The sequence below is a fragment of the Ceratotherium simum genome, chromosome 30 (assembly GCF_057802395.1).
Source record: "Ceratotherium simum simum isolate JZ-2026a chromosome 30, ASM5780239v1, whole genome shotgun sequence".
NCBI lineage: Eukaryota > Metazoa > Chordata > Mammalia > Perissodactyla > Rhinocerotidae > Ceratotherium > Ceratotherium simum.
This window is the reverse complement of record NC_141929.1, coordinates 16137182-16164475: the sequence shown is the minus strand read 5'-3', so window position 1 is coordinate 16164475 and position 27294 is coordinate 16137182. Positions and strand designations below refer to the sequence as shown.

General features: G+C 35.0%; 1 long non-coding RNA gene across 2 annotated transcripts in view; it reads left to right on the top strand.

Moving 5' to 3' along the window:
* LOC147913107 (uncharacterized) overlaps positions 1-26520 on the top strand; it is a 191050-nt gene extending 164530 nt beyond the window's left edge. For both annotated transcript variants that reach the window (XR_015549146.1, XR_015549145.1), the window contains 2 exons: positions 13804-13871; positions 14987-26520. This is a non-coding gene — a long non-coding RNA (uncharacterized LOC147913107). The remainder of the gene's footprint in view (positions 1-13803; positions 13872-14986) is intronic.
* Positions 26521-27294: the final 774 nt, after the last annotated feature.

Sequence of the window (27294 nt, the reverse complement as noted above, 5' to 3'; positions counted from 1 at the left end):
TATAGCCTTATTTATTTAGAAAGAAAAAAGTCAGAAGAAAATGAGATGTTGTGGATTTCTAGATCTACCATCTATTAATTTGAAAGTGAGCGTCCATAAAACCTTGCCCAGGAGTTCTGTGTGCCTTGCAGCCCTTTCCCCTGTATTAGATGGTGATGCAAGGATCAGAGCAGAAGTATACATTTTTTTCACTGAAGGCCTTTAGCATATACAGCACCTTGAGTTGGTGTGACATCGCTGGCTACAGTGTCCTATTTTGCTAGTCTGGAAATTCACAGCTAACTTAGGGATTTTATAAAGCATTTGCACTCTCCATTCTTTATCAATCACTGACAGACTCATTGTTTTATAATGTACTTCTCAGCAAGCTGTTTGCTACTCATCGCCTGCCTTGCTTTATAGTCTATAAATATTTAATTCTTTAATAAACTGCTTATATGTAATATAAAATGACTGATGCTATTCTCTCTTCCCTCTTTTAATAGTGCTACTATTTGCAAAACAATTCTTATTTTTTTCTAAATAGCAATATGTTTCATAAATGTTTGACTTTCCTTTTTCTAAGTAGCAATTTATTCTGGGAGGTTGGTAGAATGACAGGCAGGAAAACAGCCCTTTGCTCCTGGGAGTACAGTATAATTCTTCCCTCGCCCTCACCCCTACCAAGCTGCAAATTGATGAGGTAAAGAAGATGGACTTTGGAATTGTGGCAGAGAGCAATCACCTGTCTCTCTACAGACCCAGTGTGCAAAACAGCCTTTAAATCTGTAGACTAAATGTATGCTTACAATGAGCAAATATGGTTCCCTGTTTGCTCTGACATCCTTTGTCTAAGGGAATCATAAAAGATAGTCAGGGATAAAATACCAACACCTTAGTGTTCTTGTCATCTTTAACTGTGTACTTTACTTTTGAATGTTGGCTGATTTGCTTTCTGTGCCATGAAATGATTTTCAATATTTAATGACTCATTTTTTAAATCCAGTAAGGCAGACATTTCCTGAGTGCTTATTGTGTGCCCTGCATGGCTGTTACAATATTTTCAACCAAGCTACTATTATTTTTCTATGATATTGCAATATAATTTATGAATCCCTAAAAATTGTGAACTCCCATGGGGGAGGACAGGGAGGATGAATTGGGGAATGCCAGAACAAATAATGTTTCTTCACTGCGTACCGCTAATCAGGTACATGTATTATCCCATGGCACTAACTCAGTTCTGCATTTCTTTAGCATACTGCCTTTCGCTTAGCATGCGTTCTAAATTTTCTGCTAGAACCCAGTATACTTGATCTGGAAAAAACACGAGGAGAATGGACGTAGAAAATTTGTTTACAAGTTAAAAAATCTGAGATTTATATGCTACTTCCACCATGTATTAGCTATTATTTAGGCTTATCACCTAGCCTTTCTTATCTGTAATATGGGCATAATAAAAATTATATAGTTTATATAAACACCTATATAATGGGCCCTCAAATACTTTTAATTCTTTCTCTAAATGTTCCACTTTATCTAAAGAAGAACATCAAGACAAAATCAAAATGAGCGAATGTTATTAATGCAAAGATGGTATTAATTTTATGTAAATAGGAAATATAATTTAGGTTGTTTATATAATAATAGTAATTGGTCACTTTAAGCAATAAATACTTTAAATTGAGGCCTTCTGTTTAAATGACCGCACACATTTGTGAGGAGACTCATTAGGGTCTTTTACTAAGACCCTAATGGAGCAGAGAGTTTTTTTTTTAACATAAAGCTGTGTAGGTTAAGCATTTATCCTTGTTCTTATAATCCATATGATCAATCTAAGTGAGTTTATACAAGTCAGATTACTCCAGCCTCATGTTCCCTGCACCCCACCCCATTTTATATACTATTCCTTATTTCACAGACATCATTCAGTTTTTTTCTTTCATTCAACATTCACATCACAAATGTACTTCCATTTTATTCTTCCTAAAACAAAATTTTCTGTGATGCCCTCTGTATAACTTTCTACCCCTTTTGAACATCATAAATTCAAACCTGCACAGGTGTAATCTCAGATTCCCTAACAAGTTCCACTTCCCCTGGTTGTACTGTCTAATTTACTTCTGAAACAGACTTTTACTTCTGCCTCTTTTCCTGACTTGATCTATGATATTTGACCAGTCATTGTCTCATAGCTAATTATTTCCTTTGCAAATTAAGTTTTATTGAAAGGTTATGAAGGTCAGTGAGAAAGATTAGATAATTTTAATAATAATAGTAACGTTGTTGTTATTCTTATTGAGTTCCTACTACATACTAGGTATTGCTTTAGGACATATGAATTTTTTCTCTTAATCGTACTCTATTAGGTCAGAATTTCTAATTCATAGATGAGGAAAATTGAAACATATACATGTTAAGTAGCTTGCTCAAGGTCACATAGCTAGTAAGTAAATAAAACTAGGATTCCTACGTAGGTCTTATTGACTCCAAAGCCTGTGCTTTGCCATATTGCCTTTTGAGAAGCTCAACAAAAAAATGTGCTGTTTTTATATTGTAAAATGATAGGCATAGTTTCTTTTTCCATTTTAAAAGTGCCACTATTCATCGAAAAAAAATTTAGTATCATTTCGTATTCTTGTGATGCCTTTCTTTTAAAAGAAACAGTATATGTGATAGTGCTTTGTACATTGTAAAGTCCTAGACAAATATAAGGTATCAATAGTAATGAATTCCAAACACTTTTACTATAACCTTGTCAATAGTAATGGCACTTTTATGCCAAATATAGGTATATCTTGCTCTTTTAATAAAAGGTTTTCTGAAAAATTATAAGTAATATTTTTAACTTAAAAAAATACTATTTTAAATGTATAAAAGAGCTTATTATTCGTGGGTGAAGTCTATAACAAAGTAAAGAATTAGTTTGTAATGTGACTAATTCCCTAATTATCTGTTTTGAATCTTAAATTTTTTAGCATTAAAGTTTTTAAAGGAGGACACTCTTAAATAATGTTAACTGACACCTATAATCTCATGAAATAATTGCCAAAAAGATAGCAGGAGAAAGCTGCTAACTTATTTTTGAGGTCAGAAACCATCATAATTAGAGCTATTATGGAATCCCTGGGTTTTTATTAATCCAAAGCCTGAACTATTATCCCTACACATTGATGTCCACTAAAATATGGACAACCAGACACATTTCATTAGAAAAAAATTTAAGTCCCCATCTATAAATCAGTTCATTTATTTCACATATGCAGTGAACACATATACATCCACAATACTCAAATTTGAAAGATATTATGAGAGGCCATATGATATTTCTGTGTTACCTCTCATTCATCTTCAGACAACGTAATATCTGATTCTCTCTATTAAAATAGTATTTTTCTATTTTTTTTCTAAAACCCAATAGAAACTTTTAAATCTTCTTTGACGCTTAATTCTTAATATAGGACATCCTTCACTTTGTAAGACTAAATTCCTTATGCTGCATTCATTAAGTTTATTAACCATTTATTTTAACTTTCTGGAAAACACTATTTCTACTTCATGCAAAGTTATGAAATATATGGTATTATGTCTGTGTTTATGTGCACACATAAAGAAGCACATATAAGCATTGTGATAGTGAGTTAAAAGTCATGTTGTTAATCCCTAAGCTAGCCATTTGGCTGCAATCTGTTCCATGATCATAAACTGCATTCTTGACTCTAGACAGCACTCGTTAATGACTATTATGTCAATAGGGGGCAGAATTTGGGTGGAAACATGGTAGAAAACATCTGGATAAGCATAAAAATAGGGATGAGAAATAATTGCTTAGGTGGATATTCTACAATTTGCTTGGCCAAATAAAGAATATATACCTAGCAATCCTGATTCAGATCCTAAAAAAAAGTACAAACTCATGCATGATATAATGATCATATGGAATCACCTATTGAAATGCATGCTCAAAGTCTCATTCTACTAAAAGTAGAATTTCTGATAGATTCATGGTTTGCCTTGCTAATAATTTGCATCCTCAGTAGATGGAAGAAATGATAGGAAAACTAATTATATGAACCTGATTTTTGATCAGCAAGTGAGAACTTCTCAGAGAGGTAGGAAAAAATTGGAACCCTGGAAGAAAGTAGTCATTTATCTTAGAGCTTAAAATAGCCAGGAATGGTGAATATTGGGCATAATCAGACATATGCCCTATAGCTACCTGTCCAATAAGTTATCTCCTTAAATTAAAATTAATTAAAATTAAATAAAATTGAAGATTCAGTTTTTCATTTGTACTAGCTAGTGGCTACCCTATTGGACATCACATTTCCATCATTGCAGACAGTTCTTTTGGACAGTGTTATCCTAGACTTCAGAAAGGCAGATTTTAAAATATTCAGATTAAGGATAAATATAACTTTATGGACATCATCTCTAAAAAGGTAGCTCAAGGAAAATAGGAGGCCCTCCAAAATAACACTAAAATTGCACCTAACATATCACATTGTATTGGGATTGGCTTATTGCCTATATTGCAAACCAGTCTTTAAGGCAGGACTGTGTCTGTCTGTTTCACTGTGTCTGGTACATAGTAAGTATATTGGTAGGAAATTAGTAAGTAATTGATGAATAAAATAAAGAAACTGTCAGGAAAAAAAGGGAGGAAGAAGAACAATATGATTTCATAGGGGTCTGTTTGACTAAATTTAGATAATAAATGATTGTGTATGAAAGATAAAAGGAGGGGCATGTAAGAGAGAGAATTTGGGGATTATTTCTAGGGAAAAGTAAAACAGAGAGACTTGCTGCATGATTTTGCTGTTCTGTTAAGAAGTTACTAAAAGAAAGGGTAGGAGGGATGGAAGGAGAGAGAGAATGAATTATTCTTCGAATTCTTTTTCCTCTGTCTTCTCTGTGAATAACAATGACCTTCAGATAAGAAAGGACAAGAATAACATTTGTTAGTGGGGATTGTAACTCAAGATCAGGTAAAGAGATTAAAAGAGAACAACTAATTGTTGGAATGCAAGTCTCCTATTCCAAATATATTACTTTCAAAGGAGAATTTGCACTTGAGCTTGAGGAACTACATCTGCAGCTGAGCTTGAGGAATTACAGATGTTTTTGAGAAAATATTCAGATTGGGAAAGGTACCAAAAGCCTGAATAAGAGGAAAGATCATTCCCAACCTTCAAAAATGTCAAGTATTTATTTTAAAAATTTATTTAAAAGTTATTTTTGTAAGTGCTTGGAAAAGGGAATTTTTATCACTAGGGATAAATACAGGTTCACAAAGAACAAATGTCCTCACTTCCTTTTTTGATAGCATTATTTCAGAGGGATTCTATAATCAGAGTATATCTCAGACTTTTAGTTTTCCTTGCCTCGGATAAGAGGCTAAGAAGCAGAGCAGAAAGCTCTTGAAAGCCAAATGGAGCTTTCAGCATTCTCACAGTGCTGGGAAAACAAAAATCGGAGTTCAAGATCTGTCAAGGAAATGGGATCTAGGAAATGAGGTGAACCAGATATAATCTGAGCCTTACAAAGACTACAATCTAGCTTTAAATCAATTTACTCTCTTATTAGATTGCTCTTGTTCTGCCCTACAGCCTTTCAGATAATAGGGTACATTTTTTTCAGAGGAAGATATCACCATTCAGAGCCTCTAAAATTTTCACACACAATATCTGGCATCCATTCAATACTTTCCATGAATATCAAGAAACAGGACCAAAAGAGAAGAAAAAAAAAAAGCAGGTGGTGGAAACAGACCCACAGTGAACCAGATATCGGAGTTATCAGCAATAGCTCTTTAACTCCAAAATGATAATATTTTGGAGAACAAAAGGACTGTGACTCACAAAAACAATTAAATGGATATTCTAGAACTGAAAAATACAATAAGTGAAATTAAGGCACCTATAAGTAGGTTTAACAGCAAATTGGAAACAGATGAAGAAAGGATTATTATATGATAGATCATTGAAAAATATTCAAGCCAACTCATGAAGAGATAAAAAGATGGAAAATAAATAGCATAAAATACATATGAGATATATTGAAAATGTCTAACATGTGTAATTGGAGTCCTACAAGGCAAAGAGAGATTGTAATAAAAGTAATATTCAAACTGCTAACAGCCAACAATTTCCAAAAGGGAGGAAAGATATCAAACCACAGATATCCCAAGCAGGATAAATACAAAGCAAAGCACACCTGTGCACATCAATAAAACTTCTGAAAATGAATATGAAGAGAAAATTTTAAATGAAGGTAAACAAAGACGTATTATTTCATAGAAGTAACAAGGAGACTGACAGCTGACTTCACAACAGGAATGCTGAAGGCCAAAAGCCAATGGAATGACATCTTCAAAATGCTGAAAGAAAATAACTGCCAATCTGGAATACTATACTCATTGAAAATATCCTTCAAAACTGAAGATGAAATAACTTTATAGGCAAAAAAACTGAGAGAAGTTAGCAGCAGCAGACCTGACCTAAAAGAGATGAGTTCTTTATATAGAAGAAAAACGATTCCAGAAGGAAACATGGATATGAAGGAAGGAACAAAGAGTGATGCACAAGGTATATATGCTGGTAAGTCTGAATGAATCTTGACTGCACAATAACAAAACGAAAATATCTTGTGAGATTTAAAATATATGAACAATAAAATGCATGTTAACAGTAACATAAAAAGTGGGAGGGGGTAAACAAAATGAGACTAATTTCAGATTCTAGTATTGTCTGGGAGGTGGTAAAAGTATTAATTTATAACAAATAGACTGTAGTAAGTCAGGGATGTATATTGTAATATTTAGGGTAACACTTTGGTAAAATAATATATTACTAACAAGCTAATAGAGAAGAAAATGGAATAAGATAAGTACTTGATTAATCTCAATAAATACAAAAAAGGAGTGAAAGACCATAAATCAGAACAAATAGGAAACAAATAATAAGGTGATATGTATATAATTTAAAATATATCAGTGATTACATTAAATATAAATTGACTCGTCAGATTGGATAAAAGATAAAATCCACTAAAAAACAGAAAAAGTTGAAAGTAATAAGATAAAAAATAATCCAGGTATACCAAAATATAACTATAACAACTGTATTAACATTAGACAAAGTAGATTTTAAGACAAGAGATAAAGATGTATATGGCATAATTATTAAAGGATCAATCCAACAGAATATTATCATTCTTAATTTGTGTGCATTTAGTAACATAGCTACAAAATATATGAACCAAAATTGACAAAACTAAAAAACTATGTACACAGATTCATGTCATGGTATAAGACTTTAACACACCTCTCTTCTGGTAACCAATAAAATAAGTACACAAGCAGATTAAAAAAATCAGTAAGAATACAGGTGAACTAGTTATCCAATGTAACTTAGTTATATATAGAACATTGCACCTAACAATGGCAGGATTCATTCTTTTCGAGTGGACATTTGCCAAAATTGGCCAGAAAACAAGTCTCAAAACAGTCAAAAGATTTAAATCATTCAGAGTAGACTATGACCACAGAGATCTGGAAAGCAATAACAAGAAGCTAAAAATCATTAACAATAAGATAATTGAAAAGTTTGTGACTCCCCACAGGCATGGAATTTAAGCCATACACTTCTAAACAACCTGTAAGCCAAAGAGGAAATTATGATGTAAATTAGAAAATATTTTGAACCAAATGATAATGAAAATATGACTTGAAAACTCGGGGGTTATATCTGAAGCTATACTTAGAGGAAAATGTATAGCCTTTAAACGGTTGTTTAAAAAGAAAAAGAGGTTGAAAATCAATGATATAAACACCGTCTCAAGAAATTAGAAATAGAATAGAAAAGGAAACCCAAAGAAAGTAGAAGGAAGAGAATAATAGGAACAGAAAGTAACTAGAGGGACGTCAACTGTATAATAGAGGAAATCAACAACAGCAGAATATGCATTCTTCTCAAGTGCACATAGAATTTCAAAAAGACTGTATGTTGGGCCATAAAACGAGTCTTGAGTTGAAATGATACAGAATATATTCCCTGAACACAGTGATATTAAATTAGATGTTCATAGTAATAACATACCTAGAAAATAACCAAATTAAATAACACACTTCCAAATAACATATGTGTCCAAGAAGAAATCACAACAGAATTTTTTTAAAAATCTCAAATAAATGATAATGCATACATCCTATGAAAGTATGTGGGATGCATGGAAAGCAGTCTTTAGAGGGAGATGTATATCTCTATATATGTATATTAGAAAAGAAAAAAAGTGTAAAATTAATTGTCTAAGATTTGACCTTGTGAATCTAGAAAAATAGAAGCAAATTAAACCCAGAGTAAGTAAAAGAAAGGAAATTATAAAATTAAGGGTAGAAATAAAAAGAAAATCAACAGACAGAAGTTGATTCTTTGAAAAGATTAATAAAATTGATTTTTAAAAGACTAATCAAGAAGAGAAGAAAGAAAACACAAATTACCATTATCACAAATGAAAGAGGGGACATTACTAAAGTTTTGGCAGACAAAAATAGGATAATAACAGGATGTTATGAACAACTTTGTTCCAGTTAATTTGATAACTGAGATGAATGGACAAATTCCTTGAAAAACAGCTTACCAAAGTTGATACAAGAAATTGAAAATCAGAATAGTCCTAGATCATTTTGTTAAAAACAATTTATAGGGGCCGGGCCGGTGGCGCAGCAGTTAAGTTCGCGAGCTCCGCTTTGGCACCCGGGGTTCAGATCCCAGGCACGCACTGACGTACTGCTCGTCAAGCCATGCTGTGGCGGCGTCCCATATAAAGTAGAGGAAGATGGGCACAGATGTTAGCCCAGGGTCAATCGTACTCTGCAAAAAGAGGAGGATTGGTATCAGATGTTAGCTCAGAGCCAATCTTCCTCACAAAAAAAATAAAAATAAAACAATAAAAATAGAATTTATAATTGAAAAATTGTCCACAATTTTTACGCTTGATAGCTTCACTGGTGTATTCTAGCCAACATTTAAGGACAAAATAATAACAATCTTACACAAACTTTTTTGGAGTATAGAGAAGGGTGACACTCGCCACCTCATTCCATAAAGCCAGCAAGACCCCAATAACAATATCAAACAAAGTCATTCAAGAAAAGAAAACTATAGACCAAGATCTCTCATGAAAATGGATTCAAAAGTCCTTAACAAAATATTAGCAGGTCAAATATTGCAATATATAAAAAGATAAATACATCATGACCAGGTAGGGTTTGTCACAGGATTGCAAGATTGGTTTAAATATGAAAATCAGTCATCGTAATTCACCATGCTAACAACTTTGAGCTGTTATTGTTTCAATAGAGGCAGAAAAGGCATTTAACAAAATTTAAAAACTATTCATGATTTTAAAAAATTCTTAACTATTAGGTATAGATAGAAACCTCTTCGACTTGATAAAAGGCATCTTTCTTAGTGGTGAAAGACTGAATTCTTTCTCCCATAAGTTCAGGAATAAGGCAATGATGTCCCTTAAGACTGGAAGCAAGGGAAGAATGTTCACTCTCACTACTCACCACTTCTATTCAACATGGTAGTAGATGTCCTCACCGATGAAATAAGGCAAGTTAAAGAGAAAAATTAATGGATGTGATTATTGAAAATGAAGACGTTAAGCTATCTATTCACAGATGACATTATTGCGTTTGCAGAAAATTCTAAAGAATCTTTTTAAAAACTACCATTTGTGTAAAAAATGGGACGGAAAATATATTAATATCTGGAAGGATAAACAAGAAACCAGTAACTGGTTACTGATTTGGAGGTGAGGTTAGAATCTCATGGCTAGAACAGGGACAGGAGGGAGACTTTTTGCTTTTTACATTTTTTAAATTATTGGTATTTGAAAGTAGTTAATATATTACCTATTCAAAAATGTAACATTTTTTTTTAAAAGACTGCAAGTTAGTATTGTCCTGTCAATGTGGTAAATAATGAGCACCCTTCAGTTCCCATAGCCCTCTTCTTAGTTCCCATAGCCCTCTATACCAACCATGATAGAACTCTCTTATCAGACTATAGATATTATGCAACATAATCATCATTTCAGAATTATACATACATTTTTAAAGGAACCCTTTCATGGGTCTATTATGAGCTGTAGTTTGACTTTTTATTATTGATAATTCACAATCTGTCCACCATGGATACCTACTAAATGCTTTCTCACTAAACCTTTTACATGCATCACTATTTAGTAGTAGTAATAAAGACTGAATGTTATTTTCTTTTCCTTATTTCTCTCAAATACTAACCCATACACTGAAATAATAATAACAATAATAATAATAATATAGCTACAATAAATTATAACATTATTTAGTGCTTGTTATGTGCAAATACTGTGCTAAATTCTTCACATGCGTTCTTTCAATATTTAATAGCCACAATTCTGTCAATAGAGATGGAAAAGATAAGAGGTTAAAGGCCTGATTCAGATTCAGATTAAATAGCCATTTTCCACATAATCATTAATTCATTGTACTCTGTAGTTTGGTACACTGTACCAGTTGAGAATCGTATAACAGTTGACAAGTGTGTGTGTGTGTGTGTGTGTGTTATAAAGGAGACTCATAAATGAAAGTTTTGGAGATTAATGGGTAAAGAGCAGCAGAATTTAGAACATGCTTACATGCTTATATACAAAGACGAATTCCAGGTCAACATTATGCCATCAAGCAGAAATTTGTGTAGGTACACAGACCAGGGCAAAACTGTCTTTGTCTTTAGGTAATTTAAACAGAAGTATAAAATTGTTTTAACCTGAATTATTAAAGTAACTTGAACTAGGTCCACCTGACCAAAGGAAGTAATGAAATCTCTTTTTTTCTGACTGCTGCTTCTTGCTTTGGTTTTCTTTATTAATCCTTTGAGGCCGTTAGTAATATTCCAAATATTTTATCAGTTCTGAATATACCCAATAGGCTCATTCACTATTTGTTCATCTCTATTCATCGTAAGCATGCACTAATCCACACGGGTAATTTAAACATTCTGAAAATGTTAGAGAATCACAGTAATCTTTACGCTGAGAATTAACCGGCACGAACGTTATCAGGCCTGCTTAAGCACCCCGACGATTCCATCTGCTCTTTAGCAATGTATACTATGATAGCACCAAGAATTCCCTCTGTCACAAATACCTGGACCAGGAGGCACTCTACTGCATCCCCAAATTAGGAGTAGCTGTGCTTTTGGCTTCTGAGCTGTAGACAGCTGTGGGGGACAGGCACCAAGCTGCCGCTGCTTTCCTCAGCCTCAGACCTAGACGGGCCTGTCTCGGTGCTCATCTTGGTAAACCCTGATAGCTCCCTGCAACAGGAGCCCCCATTTGGGACTAATGAAGCAAAGATAGTTTCTGAAAACCTCCTGTACTACAAAATATTATGCTGTGGCTCTGAATATACTCCTCTTCGTATATTCTCTCTTCTCCCCTCCCTTCCATATCCATGCCCTTGTTTAGTTCCAGTTTCCGTAAGAAATGCTATTTGGGGAGCAAATTTCACAGATTGGGTCCATCTTGATGCTGCCATGCAAAGAAAGCACATCTGTCTGACTCTTCATTTAAAATAAGGAAAAAATTGAAATAGCAAAATGCTGTAGTCGCTGTGAGCTATTTCCTAAGGAACCAGTTTGTCCCATGAGCTGAAGTGAGGAGCTTCTTCTCCTCGGTAAGAACTCTTTATGCAAATTAATATTATGCATGTTTTCCATGTGACTCCTTCTGTCTTGCCCTCACCCCATCCTTTGAATTCATTTAAATAAAAATAATTTATGTGGACATTCCTTCAGTCAGGATTTTCTCTCCCCCTTTCTTAAAGACATCCATAATATTTCGTTGATGCTTTGCATCCAAACCGAGTCGTTATGCTTTTGCATATCATTAGGGCTTTATAAAGAACAACAGCGACATCTGCATGTGCCACAGCGCCAAGGAGATAGGAAAAATACCGAAAACAAACTCCGTGTTGGCTTGGAGGCTGTCAGGTTCTCTGTCTCCCTAGCAGCCCCTGGCACCACCATGGATAGGAGTAATTGTACAGTGTAATCACATCATGCCTCATCTGAATATTCATAGCAGAGACAAAGCTTTGGAGGATAAGGGAGGAGCAGGGATAATTTAAGTACAAAACAGCATCTCATTTCCAAATCAAGTTGTGCCAGTTAGACTGTGCACCAGGATTCGATATTAAACCAACATTGTTTTACAGTTTGGAAATTGGAAGTGAAGAAGAAGATGGAGGAGAGGAGAGACTCAGTAAAGAAGGGGTGACATTATATTCTCATTCTTAACTGAGGAAAAACGAAACAAGGCAACAACAATAGCAGCAGAATAAAAATACTTAAAGTGATATTTGAAGAGTCACCGACAGTGGCTAACCAGCTGCTGTTTTACCAGGAATGAAATAGCCTATTGAGGGAGCTTTAAAAGCTCCCAATTAATATGTTGTGCATGTATTAGATCTACAAAGAACTCACTGTATTCCTTCTCTTCCCACAAATCCCCCCAATACACACGTATTCCCTAACCACCACCTTTCTTTCCTGTCGGGTACAGAGGAAAAAGATCAGAGCTACAAAATAATTGACTAATCGCCTCAAAATTGACAACATCCCTCTTCAAAAAGAAAGGACAAAAACAAACACGTACAAAAAGGTGACTGTTCATTAATGAAGGGATAAATTACCGATGCCTTCTTCCTTCTCTTTAGTTCATTACCCCCCCAAAAGAAACAAATATAATCCACATGTTAATATTTCTTGTCTTCATTTTCTTTTGTTTTAATATGATGCTCTTTATTATTTTTTTTTAAGTGGTGGTATTTGTAGAAGGCTCTGCCACTGCATTCCCCAAAGAGCTACTAGTTTCAGCCCACTGGAGTTTATATTCCTTTAATTGTCTAGTGCAGGAACATTTCTGCTGTTTTAAAAATATACCACTCTGCAGGAATTAGAAGAATCCAAGGTTGTATCCAACTTCAAAGCTTTCCAAGTCATAATGATTTTAGCAAAAGTAGAAGACAGATCATGGAACAAGTCCCTGTTTGAAGATAAGCATCATAGGGACCTTTTTTTCTTCCCTCTCTCCCCAACTTTGTACTTCTCCTGGCTCTGAATGCCCCTCGCTAACACAGTTTAATGATATGCAAATGAAATATGCATAAAACCATTCTACTGTATGATGATTAAACACTGGAGACACTAACAGCGGAGGCTTCACTCTTTGTAATAATCCTTCCCGACCATCCACTTTGATTGCGGAGTTATGGAAACCCATAGCAGTTGGCAGAGAGAGTGAAAGAGGGAGAGAAGGAAGGAAAGACGCAGGGACACATCACCCATCTCGGTGCTTCTCCCCTTCCAAGAGAGGTTCCCCCCCTTTGTACTGCGTTCCTATTGCTGTCTTTTGTAATCCATCCATGCAGTCACACCAGAGCGATTAACGGAAAAAAACCTCTTTTCTCTTAATGTTTCAAAGCTCATTAGCCAAACGATTATTCCTCATTAACAGCGAAAGCTCATTCATTAAAAGGAAGAATATGCCCAAAAGATGCCAGCGCGGTTAATCCTGAGTCCTGTACTGGGCTGTAAATCCCATACTACTTGTATATTCCATGCGAAAGGGACATGCGCCAATCCACATTTTTTTTAAAAAAGAAAGAAAGAAAAAGAAAACAGTTTGTGTGTTTTGTAAAATCCACAAAAGCAGCAATTAATATTCCCATTGACTGACTTTATTTTTTTTGTCTCTCCCTTTTGTTTCCAGCGCCTGCCCCTGGCTCAGCGCCCGGTGCCAACAGAACACCTTTCAGGATCCACAGCAACGCAGACAACGTAAGTACCAGCCGTTTCCTGAAACCCTTTTTCAGATTTTTTTTATAAACAACCACCTAAACATAGAGAGAGACAAGCCTCTTTCCCCTTCTTCTCCCCTGCATTATGCCACCAGGGCTTCCTAAGTAGCACCTTCCAAATCCCTCTGCCTTCAAGTTTGTGCATGTCTGTGTGGCATCCCTCCTCCTCCTTCACTCCCATAGTGGATCTTGTAAAAGGGCTTCAGATCGGCCCCATTCATCTCCCTGGTGATAGCAGTGAATGTAGATAAATCTCTGACTGCCTGCTTGCTGTTGGAGTATGATTTTTATTTTGTCTTCTCTGTACACCTGGGTCAAAAAGTAGGATGTATGCACACACATACATGCACATACACACATTTCCTTCTCTCTCCTGTCTTCCTTTCCTTTTTCTCACACATGCATACATCCCACATATGTGTGTATATGCGTAAACATATACACCTATATACATACCCATACCTATAACACAAAAATATATACATATCTAAACGTTTAATTTGTCTGAAAATATGTGTATTTATATACACATACAGGCTTACACATGTGTCTATATGCAATCGATAGGTGCCTATCTTTTCATTTATACCCATCTATATCTCCATTTAAATATTCCCTGTCTTCTCCCAGCAGAAGCTGCGTGCAATTGCAATCCAGGATTGTACATGCAGTATTCTTTCCTTATGATTTCTATTTGTAGACCTTTATGCTCCCTTCTCTGCCTTCTTCCCAGCTGTAGAATTGGCATCTTTCCCTGAGGTTTTCCGAATGGCAAGTGGCACCGGCTGTGGCATGCATTCATGCCGCTTCCTATGGCATTTCTCTTCCGATGTCTGCTTTTTCTCTTTGTTTGTTGTTGACTAGGCTGAATCGTGTTTTTTTAAAGTTAATTATAAACGAAGTTGAATAGCAAACAAGCCAACAGCTTGCCCCCCCCCCAAAAAAATAGCCCCACACGAGCGCCTTCTGCTGCAACAGATGCCCAGATCACCCCTGGCACGGGCAAACGGGCACACGATTTTGGTGGTTGTTAATTTTTTCTGTTTGTTGCTGTATTTGTTGTTTGTTTTCCTTGTTTCTTTTTGATTTTTCAAGGAGTCCAGGATCCCGGCCTCTGCTTGGAACGGAACACAGTGTCATGGCGGAGACGACGGCCTTTGTCTCGCTGGGTGTGAGAGCATCCGCTGTGCTGGCTCCACTGCGGCAGAATCAAGTTTAAAGGAAAAAGTGATTCAAGTCAGCTTTGTGCCTTTTTGGTGTGGAAGACCCCCAAACCCCAAGTAGCCGAGTCCCTGGGTCCGAGGAAGGGCTCATAGTTGGAGCAGCCTAGGCTGTAATCCTGGCACTTGCGCCTTCGGTTGCTGCTTGCTCTTCGCTCCTGGGGGTCTGGATAATCTCCCTTGGCTTTACCGCACTGTCTGGCCCGCATACAGGGCCCCGGTAACATATACCCGCTGCTGCTATCGCACGAAACTGTGGCGTTGCCCCTGAATGGATGGCACTGTGCCAACTCTTCTGCCATCCGCCCTTGCAGCTTTTTTCTTTCCTCCCTCCCTCCCCTTCTTCTCCTCCTCCTCCCGTCGACTTGACGTTAATTAACACACGGGTTAATTGATTTTAAAAGCCGAAGAATTACAGTTAACTTTTCCCACAGGGTACAGACGCCAGCCGCTTGGCACACTCTGCCTTTTGCACTGGTGCAGGGGGGCAGGGAAAGCCCGCAGCAAAACTAGCAACTGCTGAGGGAACGTTGCCTGCTTATTGGAGTAGAGCCGATAGAAGTCGACGTGGCACTGCCTCATCCGTACAGTATATAGAGCCATTCGATATTTTGTTAAATAATCAAAGCACTACCCTGTCTTTCTTCTTTTCCCTTCCTTGTTCAAAACAGGAAAACCCTTCAGAAGTTCTTAAGGGGGGAAAAAATTTCCTCCCCCAGACTATTTATCTCATCCATAATATGCTTTTTGCCAATAATAAGAAAATACATGATGCCTTTTTTTTTAAATTATAAGAAGGAAAGCTACTCTTTCCCTACATATCACAGGCAAAGAAGATTTTTTTAAAAGAGAAAGTTCGGTAAAGTTTCTTTCTTTATATCTCAGTGTTTGTTTTGTTTCTATTCCTCTTGACTCAGATGGGTTATTTACTGTGAAGGATTTCAGTAAGAAAGTAGGTACATTGTAATAAGAACAACATTCATGTGAAAGCTCTTTGTTTTTTTGTTTGTATGTGTGTAGATTTTTGCTTTCTGTCCCCTTGACCCCAAGCCCCTGTAGAAAATGAAAGCAACTGATATTGTAGTTGGGAAGGAGACAGGCAAGGCTGGGAACTTGATGCTTTCACCTTTTCATGCTTTCATTTTATTTCATTTTGTTTTTTAAAAGCACGCAGCAAGTGAAGCGACAAGAGGAATCCATTATGCAAATCATGTCACTTTGCATAATGTCTCATGACTGGAATATGCAAATGAGCTGTATAATTTATGAGTGCCAGTGTCTGTCTAAAAGTGTTTCACATAATTTACAAAGTGAGCCTGAGAGACATGGGGAAGGCAGCTCTTCCAACTCCATTGCCAGGAAAGCTTTATATTTTCCTACAAGTGCTCCCTAGTAATATTGTCAATGCTATTTAAAAGGAATTAAGATTCCAAATGTTCATGAAAGATGAAGATTTTCCTCTCACTCCCCTCTCTCCAATTCTTTGCCTAAAAGTTTACAAGAAACTATTAGACCCTAAAGCATTCATTTTTAGATTCAATTTGGAAAAGAAAAGTTATTTGAGCCAAACTTGCTTTTTGTATATGGATTTTCCTTTCTAAAGCAAGGAATGTCTTAGAGAAACAGACACGTTATCCATTTGTCTGGATCCATGAAGGCAGAAAAATGGAATTTCTCACTTTGGTTGGTTTTGTGTGCCATGCTGTGTACAACATTTTATAAATTATAGTCTCTTGAATGTATTAGATATATAGTATGGAAGACTGATGCATTGAATATTCTTATGAAGGTATAATTCTGCTTTCAGAGAAGTCTTCAAAAGAGAAATGCCACTCAAGAAAAACCAGGTTTTATTCAAGTCAGCTTAGTTGGCTACTCCATGTCTCATTTTGGTAACTTTATTGAGTAAATGATTCTGAATCTTTTGAGAAGTTATAACATCTTTGATAATCTGACCTAATTTGGCCTTATATTTTACATTTCAGTCATAAGTTCTGTGAAAGAGAGGTACAGGGTGCCACGAAAATATATACCAGGAGAACCTAAAATTTGGAGAGCATGTCAGAAAAGGCTTCCTGAAGAGAGTTAACTCAAAGTCAATTCTGAAAGTTGAAGAGAAATTAGACAAAAAGAGAGAGAAAGTATTTTACCTGTGGAGAGTATGTTCCGTAAATCCTGAGGCAAGAAAAGATTGTGGCTGCTTTTGGAATATTCACAAAGATAGACCACTTTCTGGTCCATAAAACAAAACAAAACAAAAAGCTCAACAAATTTAGAAGTATTGGAATCAGACAAAATATATTCTCAGACCACAAACAAACTGAACTAAAAATCAGTAACAGAGAGATATCTGGAGAATCCCAAATTTTTGGAAATTAAACATATTTCTAAATAACATATGGGTCAAAGATGCAGTCACAGGGAAATTAGAAAATATTTTGAATTGAATAAAAATGAAAACACATTGCAATATTTGTGAGATGCAACTAAAGAAGTGCTTACAGAGAAATAAGCTTTAATGCCTTATTTTAGAAACCAAAAATGTTTTGAATCAATAATCTAAGTATCTTAAGAAAGCAAATTAAACTCAAAACAAGAAGAAGGAAGGAAATAATAAAGATAAGAGCATAAACCAATGAAATTGAAAACAGTGGGAAAAATCAATATACCCAAAAGGTGGTTCTTTGCAAAGAATACAAAAATTGATAAACATCTAGCCAGACTGAACAAGAAAAAAAGTGCAAAGACACAAATTATCAATACCAGGAATGAAAAGAGGGGATATCACTAAAGATCTGACAGATATTAAATGGATAATAAGAGATAAGTAAATAACAACTTTGTCAATAAATTTGATAACCTAAATGAAATAGAAAAATTCTTAGAAAGAGAAACTACCAAAATTCATTCACAAAGAAATAACTTGAATAGCTTTATTTCAATAAAAGAAATTGTAGTTAAAAACACCTTCCTATGAAGAAAACGCCCAGCCCAGATGGCTTCACTGGCAAGTTCTGCTAACATTTAAGGAAGAAATCATGCCAGTCCTAAACAATCTCTTTTAGGAAATAGAAAAAGAAGAAATGTTTTCCAACTCATTTTATGAGGTCAGCATACTCTGATGCCAAAACCAGACAAAGACAATATAAGAGCAGGAACTACAGACCATAACGCTCGTAAACATAAACACAAAAATCCTTAACAAAATATTAGCAAATTGAGTTGAATAATATATAAAAAGAATGATATATCATGACCAAATCAGGTTGATTCTAAGAATGAAAGTTTGGTTCAACATTCTAAAATCTATTTGATTCACTTTATCACCAGATTTTGTTTTTAATTATCAATTCAGTGGATGTAGGAAAAATATGAGCCACAATAATCAAAACAGTGTGATAGACTTAAAGATTAGTGGAATAGAATAGAGACCCTGGAAATAGACACACAATTTTCTGGCAAAGAGCCAAAGACAATCCAGTGGCGAGAGAATAGTCTTTTCAATACATGGTGCCATAACCAAATAGGTAAATACCTTTATCCATACTTTACTATATACAAATAATAATTTTAAATGGGTATTAAAACAAAACAAAAACCTAACACTGTAAAAGTTCTTGAAGAAAACATAAAATAAAACTTTGTGACCTTGGGCTAGGAAAAAGATTTTATAGATGGGGAGAAAGAAACCTGAACTATGAATGAAAAAGGTAAGTTGGACTTTAGCAAACTTGAAAATTTTTGCTATTTGAATGACACTGTTAAATAAGTGAAAAAATAAGCTATAGACTGGGACAAAATATTTGCAACCCATAATGAGGAGAAAAATTAATCAATTTAAACCAAACCAAAAATGACACAAAAGATAGAATTAGTATTTGGAGACATTAAAACAGTTATCACAACTGAATTCCGTATATCCAAGAAGTTAGAAGAAATCATGAACATATTAAATAGAGACATGAAAGATAAAAAAATACTCTGATTGAATTTGTGGAGACTAAAACTACCATGTCTGAGATGAAGAATACCATATCAGGAAGGGATTGACAGATTAGATATTTCAGAAGAAAAGATCAGTCAACTTTAAGATGTAGAAATAGAAACTATCCAAAATGACACACAGAAATAAAAATAACGAACAGAGCATCAGTGACTTGTGGGACAACTTAATGTGTCCTAATATATGTGTAATTGAAGCCCTTAAAGGACAGATAGAACGGGAACAAAAAATATATTCAAAGAAATAGCTGAAGTTTTTTCCAGTTTGGTGAAAACTATAAACTAATAAGTCCAACTATCTCAATGAACCCCTAGCACAAGAAACATGAATAAAGCTATCCTAAGGCACTTCCTAAATGGTTAAAATCAGTAAAAAGCAAAATGTTTTAAAAGCAGCTGGAGAAAAGACACATTATTTACAGACAAGCAAAGATAAAAATGACAGCAGATTTCTCATTGGAATCAATGCAAGCCATAAGACAATGGAGAAACATCTTTAAAGTATTGAAAGAAAAAAAATAGTTAAACTGAAATTCTATAAACAGCAAAAATATCTTTCAAAAGCAAAGGTGAAACGCAAACTTTTTCAGATGTACAAAAGCTGAAAGAATTCATCATTAGCAGACCTGCAGTATAAAAAATGTTAGGAGAAACTCTTCAGACAAATGGAAAATTATGCCACATGATAAAAATCCTTTGAAATGGTAATTATGTTAGTATAATTTTAAAACTTTTATTAAATATATTTAAAGGTAATTGACTATTGAAAGCAAAAATAATAACAATGTATTGTTTTTATAACATGTAAAGGTAAAATCTATGACAATAGCACAAAAGCTATTGAAGAAAATGGAGAAATGAAAGAATTCTAAGTTTCTTATATTATACATGAAGTGGTATAATATCACTTGAAGATAGGCTATGATAAGTTAAAGTCGTACACTGTAAACTCTAAAAAAAAGCTAAAATGACACAACAAAGAGTTAAAGTTAATAAGCTAACAAAAGAGAGAAAATGGAATAATAAAAAGTGCCCAATTAGTCCAAAAAAAATAGCAAGGTAGACTTAAAAGTCATCTTCAATAATTACATTAAATGTAAATGGCCTAAATACCCTAATTAAAAGGTAGAGATTGTCGGATTGCATAGGAAACAGCAAGACCCAAATATATGCTGCCTACGACAAAACCACTTTAAATATAAATATTTAAATGTAAATAGTTTAAAAGTTAAAGGAGGGGAATAGATATACCATATTAACACTAATCAACTGAAAGCTGGAGTGCGTATATTAATATAAAACAGTGTATTTCAGAGTTCATAGAACCAGATCCCATAAAGATGAAGTCAGCCACTATTGCATTCTCTTGCTGTCTATGGCAACAATTGGATCCAAGCTTCTCTTTCAATTGATGGATTCTGGATCTGAGAACTGTCTCTGGTCTGGAAACTGAGCAAGGGATTATGACGTTTCATTGAAGTGGCTGACATCATCTTTCTGCTCATCCAATCTTGATCTCTTTTGAATATAGGTTATTTTTATAAAACACATTTGTTGACTGCCCATCTGTCTTGCCTCTAGTAACATCAAGTTCTCTGAGCTATTTACATAAATCCCTGTGGGTCAGGGACCCCCTGGTTGCCACTTGAAACTTGCTGCCTATCATAGTACTTATTTCCATCACTCGCCTGATATTTAAGTGCTGCCACCTAATCTCTGCTATTCGTGGATCATATCATCCACATTTATAGAAGAGAGTCCATTCCTGTAATACCATCACCTTCAAGGTCCCCACCTACAGAGAACAGTCACTACTAAACTACTCAATGATGCTAGTAAATGAAGCATCTTCCAAATCCTGTCAGGGAACATACAAGCCAATTTGGTCTTATGTAACATGTCCATTCCAGCATATCCACTTCTCTGAGCTTTTTATTATTACTGAATTGTTTATGACACCAGTTATCATATCTCTATTTAATGTGGGCCACCACTCTTTTCAGGTTTCCAAGAACCATTCTATCATCATATTAAAAACTAACTTCAAGGGCCCTTGTCAGGGCATTAAGTCTGAGTCATGGAAAAGTTTTCCCTTTAGGCAGCTTTATATTCCACTTCCTTGGCCCAGCACCCTCAGGATATACTCTGGGCATATTCTGCCAGTTCCTCCGGTACTGATTAGCCAGGTGCTGCCACTCTCTGTTGGCATTAAATCTCTCTCTTCCCTTAGCAGGCCTGAGATTTCCCCAGTGGGGCCATGCTGAGATTAGACACTAGTTATTGCTCTGGTGCCCAGGAGGTGAAGTGAAGTCAGGTTCTGAGAAAGGAAAACATTATAAGGCACCTGCCTCATTTGAAGCCTCTGCCTGGTCATCAAGCATCATGGAGCCCCTATCCTCTAACAAGTGGAAGTGAATCCCTTCCACTGGCCCAAAGGATTGAGGGTAATCCAGGTGTTCAAAATTCTCAACTGCATCAACCCTAATATCCCCATCCCAAGGCTCAGGATCCCACTTCTCTATCAGGGCCCTGACTTTGGCATAGAATACTTGACTAGAATGAGAAATTAGCCTTCTCTTTAGCTCTGCCACTTTTATAATTAAGTCACATTCCTAATCTTAAATCATATTTGCCCTTTGATTTTTATTTTTTGTTTTAAACTGGTGCTTAATTAACCTAAGTCTCTCATTCTCTTTCTTCAATAAGTCAGTAGTGCTCAGCAATAACCACCTAGTCCCACAGTCCTAATACAGCCATGCGCTACATAATGATGTTTCGGTCAATGACAGACTGCATATACTATGATGATCCCATAAAATTATAATGGAGCTGAAAATTTCCTATTGCCTAGTGACATCATAGCCATCATGATGTCATAGCTGTTGTAACATCATAGCAAGAGAAAAGGAAACTGCAGGAGAAGAAAAAGAACTCCCAAGAAAATTCACAGTGAAGGGTTTAGAAGAAGCTTTTGCAGACTTAAAAAAGCTCCTTAAAAAGTTTGAAAACATGGACCCCAACATTGGAAGGTTTTCATTAATGGAGAGGAATATTCATGGTGCATTTTCTGCTTACAAGCAAATTTATGATGAAAAAGGAAACCAACCAAACCATCATGGACATATTTCTGAAAAGAGTGACACCTCCTCAAGAAGAGCCTCTGGCAGGTCCTTCAGAAGGTTTTCCAGAAGAAGTCTTTGTTATCATAGATGACAGCTCCATGTATGTTACTGCTCCTGAAGACCCTCCAGTGGGACAAGATGTGGAGGTAGAAGACAGTGATATTGATGATCCTGACCCTTTTTAGGCCTGGGCTAATGTCTGTCTGTGTCTTAGTTTTTAATTAAAAAGTTTAAAAATTAAAAAAAAAAATAAATTTTAAAAGAGAAAAAAGCTTATAGAATAAGGATATAAAGAAAGAAAAGATGTTTGTACAGCTGTACAGTGTGTTATACACATTGGGTTTTAAGCTGTATTATTACAAAAGAGTCAAAAAGTTAAAAAAAATTAAAAATTATAAAGTAAAAAATTACAGTAAGCTAAGGTTAATTTATTATTGAAGAAATAAAAATAATTTTTATAAATTCAGTGTTGTCTAAGTGTACAGTGTTATAAAGTCTACAGTAGTGTATAGTAGTGTCCTAGGCCATCACATTCACTTACCACTCACTCACTGACTCACCCAAAGCAACTTCCAGTCCTACAAGCTCCATTCATGGTAAGTGCCCTGTACGGTATACCATTTTTTATCTTTTATACTATATTTTTACTCTACCTTTGCTATGTTTAGATACACAAATACTTACCATTATATTAGAATTGCCTACATATTCAGTACGGTAATGTGCCGTATAGGTTTATACATAGGAGCAATAAGGTATATTGTATAGTCTAGGTGTGTAGTAGGCTATACCATCTAGGTTTGTGTAAGTACACTCTATGTTGTTCACACAGTGACAAAATCACCTGATACATTTCTCAGAACTCATCATTAAGTGATGCATGACTGTACTTAACTCTCTTCATCATTGTTCTGAAATGCCGGAGAAATTACACAGGCTGGTACATTTTTTTCCACCTCTATCACATCCCCATTCACCAAAGGTGAAAGACTTAACATTTGCACTATTACAGCCTGCCAGACTCTAGGACCTTTCCTAGACTATGCTTCTAACTATCAGTCCTGGTAGCAACTGTCCTAGGTAGGGTTTCCTAAAGGCAGAGCCTTTACTGGGCAAAGCCCCAATAGCATCTACAACAATAGCCAAGTAGCAAATAAACATACAAGTGTGTTTATGCTCATTAGTTATGAAAATGGAAATTAAAACCCAGTGACAAACCACATGTTCCATATACTTTTGAAAAAAAATGTATATTCTGCAGTTGTCAGGTATAGGGCTCTAATAGGTCCAGTTGATGGTTGTTCATCTCTATATCTTCTGATTTGCTATCTGCTTGTTCTATCAGTTACTGAGGAAGGAGTGTTAAAATCTTCAACTATGAGTGAGTACTTTTTTATTTGTCTTTATTTCTGTCATTTTTGTTTCATGTATTTTGAAGTTTTGTTATTAGATGCATACACATTTAGGACTGCAATGCATTCTTAGTGAAGTGAACTTTTTATCATGGTGAAATATTTTTCTTGTCTCTGGCAATATAGTCGTTCCTCAGTATCCATGGGGGATTGGTTCCAGGACCTCTGTGGATACCAAAATTTGGAAATACTCAAGTCTCTTATATAAAACGGCATAGTATTTGCACATAACCTACATACATCCTCACGTATATTTTAACTCACCTCTAGATTACTTTTAATACCTAATACAATTTAAATGCTATGTAAATAGTTGTCATACTGTATTTTTTAGGGAATAATGACAAGAAAAGCAAGTCTACATGTTCAGTACGGATGCAACCATCGTAGGCCTTTCCATCCATGGTTGGTTGAATCTGAGGATATGGAACCCGTGGATATGGAGAGCCGACTGTACTCCTTGTTTTGAAGTTTACTTTGTGTGATATTAATTGATTGATCCTGTTTCCATAATGTATCTTGTTTCGCTAAATTATAGTTTTTAGTAATGCATACTTAGGTGGTAAATTTGTTAGGAGAAGCAAGTAACTAGATAACCTAAAAATTAAAGCATGGGTTATTTGAGGAGGCGGGGCGTTGAGCAGGGAAGATGTAATTGGAACATAGCACTTGGGATGTTTTTCTGTTGCTAGCAAGATTCTATGTTTTTATTTGGATGGTGGTAACACAGGTGTCTGCTTAATAATTCACTAGGCGTATAATTATATTTGGTGCACTTTTACATGTTTTATAGTTCACAATGAAAAAATTCAGAAGCAAAAAAATGTTAATTATGTCATGCATACAATGAATATTTACAAAAAATTAACCACAAGCCTTGTCACAAAGGAAATCTCACCAAATGTCAAAAAAGTGATATTCAGATTGTTTTCTCAGCAACACACAGTCATATTCAAAATCAACCATAAGATGTAGTTTTTAAAACTCCGTATGAATAGAATACATAATGCAAGTAATGGATTATCACCCATGGCATTAAATACATATCCATGAAGCTACACTGATATAAATAGATTGGGGCAAAAGGACAACTCTTCCTTATAGTGAAATTCCAATAAATAAATGTAGAAAGAATAATGGAAATAGAAAATCACCATTTGGCAAATATTATAGAAACAATTATTGCAGGCAATAATCATCCATGGATGCTAAAATTGCTGGATGCAGGTATGACAAAAAAGAGACTATTTATCTTTTACTTCTTTTATCTCATCTCTAAGTATCTCCTCTGCGAGATATGAATTAATTACAAAGGGAAAAATAATAACTTTAGTGTGAGGAATCCTGGCAGACACCACCTTAACTAGTTTTCAGAGTTAATATCAAGCAGTATTGGGACATCTGGATTTCAGGTACCTCCTGATATGATGCAGTCTCACTGTATCATCTTGGGCTTAGCATCACCTTGGCAAAAATGCATAATCTCAGTCTAATTATGAGAAAATTTCAGACAAAGTAAAATTGAGGGACATTCTACAAAATAACTAATTAGCATTCTTCAAAAGCGTCAAGATTATGGAAAAACAAGGAAAGACTGAGAAACTGTCACAGATTGGTGAAGACTAAGGAGATGTGATGACTAAAGGCAACCTCTTCCTCCTATACAGACACTTTTTAAGAGTTTCTCCTTGCAATAAAGCCATGATCACTACTTTTTATATCTAGTAGGAGAGTCTCTATAAATATACCAAAGGCTTCTCACATACACAAGTGCCCTTCAACATTGTGACAAAGACACCTTTTTTAGTTTTGTTTTGTTTTATCTATTACTGCCTCTTCATAGGCCATAAGTCTGTTGGCATGTCTTTTCCACTTAGTCAGAGGTGGTAATCAGCCAGCTCATTGAGGGGGACATCTTGCTGGAGTAACAGATGACACAGCTACAACAGAGGTACAAGAAATCCATGATGACCATCTATCGCAAACAACTTAGTCCTTCATTTATAAAATGTACACAAAGATCACCAGAATATGTGGAAAATCAGGAAAGTGAATATGAAAGAGTAAAATGAGAAAAATGACTTATTGACCCCAAAGGAAATGTAGATGATGCAAGAAACACAAAACTTTTAAAACTTTGGTTTGAGTCCTTAGAGAGATTCACCAAAAAAGAGACAGAGAGAGAATAACAGGCTTCCACGCAAAGAAGAAATCAGAGCAGGAAAGAATTCTTAAAGGTTAAAAGGCATGACAGTCAAAACAGAGAATTCAATAGAATTGATAAAATGACATCTTGCCAACTGAATTAGTAATGTGAAAGGAAATTTCCCGTAATATGGAAAAAAAGACATGAACAGAGAAGAGTTGAGATGTAGTTATCAACGTTTATCTCGTTAGTTTCCTTTATTTTAGAGCATTCATTTAGGCTTTCTTAGTCATTTCTATTTGGAAAAGGCATCTCATACTCTTTTTCCACTATCACCCTAGAAGTCATAAACCTATAAACATAAACAATATCCAAAGTGTTTAAACTGAGATATAAAGTAGCTTTTCTATAGCCATCAATTCTGTGTGTTTACATTGTTCACATTGCCTTTTTCCAAAGCTGAATGTTTATATTTACTTAAAAAGTAACAAATTATTGTTGTAAGATAATAAGCCTTATAGATATGTGAAAAGATAAAGTATGCCCCATCTCTACCATCCTCACTGCACCTCTCCAGCGGTAACCATTGCTGACAGCTTTCATATATTCTTTAAGACTTTTCCTATGCATGCACAACTATGTATATAAAATGTTGAACAAAAATGGGGTCATAATTATTTTCCGACATCTTGCATTTTTTACTCAATAATAAAGCATTGGAATCTTTTGTCTGTGTCTACATATCTGTCTCATTTTTAACAACTACATAGAATTCCACACTATGAATACATCATAGTTTAAATAACCATTTTTCAGTTGAACCTTGTCCCCTGTAATCAATAATTACAATTGTATCTTCAGGTTTGATGCACATCAATCATCCATCTTTTGGAGTTACTTTAAATTGTTTTCTTCTTTCGATTTACTGTTTCTGTTTTTAGTACATTCATCCCTCCTTCCTTCTCTCCTGGCTTTCCAAGTTGTGTTTTCGGTGTACTTAGTTACTCTTGCTTCTCTTCCTGCTTATTATTCTTCTCAGGTAGATGTATTTCTTGTTACTTATTCTTTGAAATCTTATATTAAATTTGAAATTTAGCTAGAAATCTTTAGGATAACTATTAATATTTTAACTAGTAATATTAACTAAATAATTTTAACTAATAATATTAACGACTAATTTTTTTTAGTAGATGCTTTTCAGTAGAATTTAAGGGTCATGGGGTGGATGCTGAACCATCCAGCATTCTGAGACTGAAGAGAAATAATCAAGATTAATAGGGTAGAACCCTCTTAAGTAACACAATTGGGTCCTGTAATTGGTCAGTTAAGCAAAAAAGTTGGTTATAGCTGAGACTAATAAAAATCTTAATACTTAAACATTTTACTTTCTTTGAAACATAAAACTGTGTTCATTTCTCAATCCTTAGATGTAAAGCTGCCAACGTCTTTTCTTTGAGTATAGGTTATTGAGTGGTGTTAATGCTCTCACCAAAATCACACC